This window comes from Aplysia californica, unplaced genomic scaffold (assembly GCF_000002075.1).
Source record: "Aplysia californica isolate F4 #8 unplaced genomic scaffold, AplCal3.0 scaffold00815, whole genome shotgun sequence".
NCBI classification, from domain to species: domain Eukaryota; kingdom Metazoa; phylum Mollusca; class Gastropoda; order Aplysiida; family Aplysiidae; genus Aplysia; species Aplysia californica.
Window position 1 is genome coordinate 358,497 of NW_004798085.1, and position 4,029 is coordinate 362,525.

At 37.9% G+C, this 4,029-nt stretch overlaps 1 protein-coding gene across 1 annotated transcript in view; it reads left to right on the forward strand.

Moving 5' to 3' along the window:
- Nucleotides 1-4,029, forward strand: part of LOC101851987 — a 21,362-nt gene that overhangs the window by 15,303 nt on the left and 2,030 nt on the right. The gene's annotated exons all lie outside the window — the stretch shown is intronic.

The following is a 4,029-nucleotide window of genomic DNA, read 5'->3' on the forward strand; positions in this document are numbered from 1 at the left end:
GGAAATATCTAATATTTGGCAGCCATTTTCTCACTAATTTTACCTCTGGAAACAGGTGACCCCCCCATCTCCTTCATTCTCAAATATCTCGACTTGCATTTAAGATAAACGTATATTACCTTCATCCAAATAAAGACAAGGGAACAAGCTTTAAGATTATACCAATAACTCTATGTGCCCAAAAATTGACGAGAGCCTGATTCCACCACGCTGGCTCACAAATACATGTCATAAGTTTATGAAATCCTAACACGGTAAAAAAAAAAAATTAATTACACACCCACACAACTTCATAAATTATGAACTACATTGTACTCTTGCCGGAAAATACGTTTACACTCCCAGGGAATAGCAAACAATTATGAGTTCCTCTAATTGGACAATATTTGTACACACCCATCAACAATAATAGATTCATGAGTTAATCGTACTAGGAGATAGTATTGTTACACACCCGAGGAATGACAGAAAGAAAGGAGTTACTTTTACAGAAAATATTGTAACATTAAAGTTGTTCCCACATCCGATCCGAACATTAGGAATTGCCTTGTTAGTGAGACAACTTCCTGGGCCTTCGGCATATTGTGGTAGGGTGGTAAGTTCCTTTCCACGCCGCCTTTACTTCCCCAACTCGAAGTCCGGTACCCATTACTGCTGGATAGGCAGGAGGGGGCGAAAAAAACAGGTGTCCGAACCGAGGCTCGAACCCGGACTTTCCGCTTCGGAGACGAGCGCACTAACAGCCCCGCCACCTCTGCATAACCAAGAAAAATAAATTAATGAGTTACTTTTACTGAAAAAATGTTGTTACACACTAAAGAAATATCAATAGATGAGTTACTCTTTCATATAATATGTGAGACAGCGTGGTGGAATCAGGCTCTCGTCAAAACAATCGAAGTGAAGAAACTTGCATTTTTCCGCACGGTTGTGAATGTTTATAATTTTTTTTGCTTTTTGGCTCAACACCTTTCATGCCCATCAAAGAACTCATTTCTGCGTGGATTTTTATGAAAAATGTTGATTAAAGGCACACGGATGTAAATTTTCAGTTACCACAGACTCTAAAGCTAAGGAATTAACTAATCTTTGGCGGCCATTTTCTCACTAATTTTACCTCTGAAAACAGGTGACCCCCACCTCCTTCTTTATCAAATATCTCGACTCGTATTCAAGATAAATGTTGTTGTTTTTTCATCCAAAAAAAAAAAAGACAAGTGAATAAGCTTTAAGATGATACCAATAACTCTACATGCCCAAAAATTGACGAGAGCCTGATTCCACCACGCCGCCTCACATATTGTTACATACTCTAGAAAAGATATACATTAATAATTTCCTCTTACAGAAAAACATTTTCACACATCCACCAAAGCTCATAAATAAACACATTACTCTTACAGGAAAATATTGTACATACCCATCAAGCATAATATATTTGTGAGATCTATTCTTGGAAAAACATTTATGAAGTGTGCTGACAAAATGAGTTACTTCTCGGATTCAAGCCTTATGGAAATAGAAACATCATGCTTATAAGTGAAGTTTGACAATTTATAAGTATGAAATAATAAGAGGCACGTTATACACAAAAATAGAGCATCAATAGAAGATCTACTAATTTGACCTCGGTGTAGATTTTTTGCCAATATCCCCATTTGTGGATTGCGAGAAGTAACTCATTTTGTTAGCAAGCCACACATTTTTACGCACCGAATAAAATGTCATAAGTTGTTTTGGTTTGTTAAAATCCTGACACTGCACATAGAAACTGTTTTGGCGCACCCGACAAAAGTCACACGTACGACGCTTCCAGTGAGATAGAATTTTATACGCCTGCGAAGCACCACCAGTGTGTGAGATAATGACATTGTAAGATATTCTGACCACCCACGATACGTCTTCAATTTGTGAACAAAAAGGTGAAATGGTATAGGTTTAACGCCCCTATCAACACTGTTAGGTTATTTAAGAGGTGGGACCAGAGAGTTTAACGTCCATCTCCAAAAGGACCAAGCCACCAGGGAAATTCATGTAAAGCGCCTTTCCCAAGGACGCAACGTCGGACCGGAGTGAGGCTCGAACCCCTGAGCTTGCAATCTCACGATTACGAGTCCAGTGGCCTAAGCAATTATAGGCTACCGACGCCACCTTCAATTTAAGTTATCATAGCGCTTTAAAATACTTTAATACACACCCATAACGTGAGACTAACTGTGGGATCAATATAATCAATATCCATCGGCTATGAAAAATACATCTCCGTGCCACTTCAGGCTTTCTTAAGTTTATTGAAACCTATTAGGAGTCAATACACTTCACTTCGATTTGCTATTTAAAAAGTTACTTGGGAACTCTCATACGAGTTTTGGATAGAATGCGTTGCTACGGCCCATCCCTCCTTCCCACTCGCCCATTCACACATAAATTGCGAAGGCGTTGTTTTACCTCAAAATGGGTTAATAGCAGTTCCCTTTGTGGTATTCTGTGAACTGAAAAAAACAAAAAATAAGTCCATAAAAAACTCACCCTAGTGTTGGAACCCTACCACCATCACCACCACCATCATCTTCGTCTTTTTCTTTTTCTTTTTGCCAGGATTCGATTTAGAAGGTACTCGATAAGGATGCTTTTATACTGATTTTTTTTCTGACTAGAGATTTTTCAGTTTTGGTAGACAACAATTTTGAGCCTCGCCTGGGTGGCTACCGAAATCTGACCTTATCGATTTTTCTTTAATCCTTAAGGGACAATTCAACGAGCGCATTTTGTTCACGGACATCTGAGATTGTTCACCCTTATCCAAGAAGACAAGGAGTTAGATCTTACCTACCCTACGATCAGGGAGTGTGGCTGAAAGACAGAAGAAAGAAGGAGCCAGGAGAAGGAAGAGGAAGAGTCAATAGTAAAGAAGAGAGGAGCACAGAGCTGCCGTCATTTTAAAGAGTAGAGTATATTATGCAGTTTTTACAATTTCACTGAAGAGAAATAAACACTAAAAATACAACCAAAAATTTAACAAAACAACAACAAACAAACAAACAAACAAACAAACAAACAAACAAACAAACAAACAAAAAAAGCCAAGAAAACCAGTTGTTGGTTGTTTTTTTCACAAATAAAAGAACTAAATGTTATTATTTACCAAGAAAACATGCTCTTTGTAAACATCCCATGTCAAGAGTTTAGAGAATATGTGAGGCAGCGTGGCGGAATCATGCTCTCGTCAAAATAGTCAAAGTGACGAAATTTGCATTTTTCCGCAGGTTTGTGAATTTTTATCAAATTTTTTCTGTTTTGGCTCAACACCTTTTATGCCCATTAAAGAATTAATTTCTGTGTGGACTTTTCTGAAAAACGTTGATTAAAGGAACACAAAAAATTTAATTTTTCAGTTACCACGGACTCTTAAGCTAAGGAAATAACTAATCTTTGGCGGCCATTTTCTCTCTAATTTTACCTCTGAAAACAGGTGACCCCCACCTCCTTCAATAGCAAATACCTCAACTTGTACTCAAGATAAATGTATATTTTCCCCATCCAAATAAAGACAAGTGAACAAGCTTTAAGATAATACCAATAACTCTACATACCCAAAAATTGACGAGAGCATGATTCCACCACGCTGCCTCATATATAACTTTGATAATATCATCAGTAAAGCAATAAATGTTGTTTTCTTGACAACAACGTTCTGTTTGTTTGTTTTTTGTTTTTTGTTTTTTGTTGTTGTTCTTTTTTTTGTGTGTGTGTTTTGTTTTTTTTTTGCTTTCCCGTAGAACTGTAAAAACTGCACGTACTGTACTTTAAAAAATGACGACAGATCGGGGGCCGGGTGTAGGGGAAGAAAGTAGAGAGGAAAGCAGCGGATGATAGAACATGATTAAAGAAAGGAAAAGAGGTGAAAGGAGGACATTTTAATTTTTTTTAAACCTACATTTTTTCTCGTCTCAATCGCGTTTAGATCCCAGGTCCTTTTGAAAGAGAGGCAAACATGGTACCTGGGCTGGACCCCGAAAGCTCCCCCCC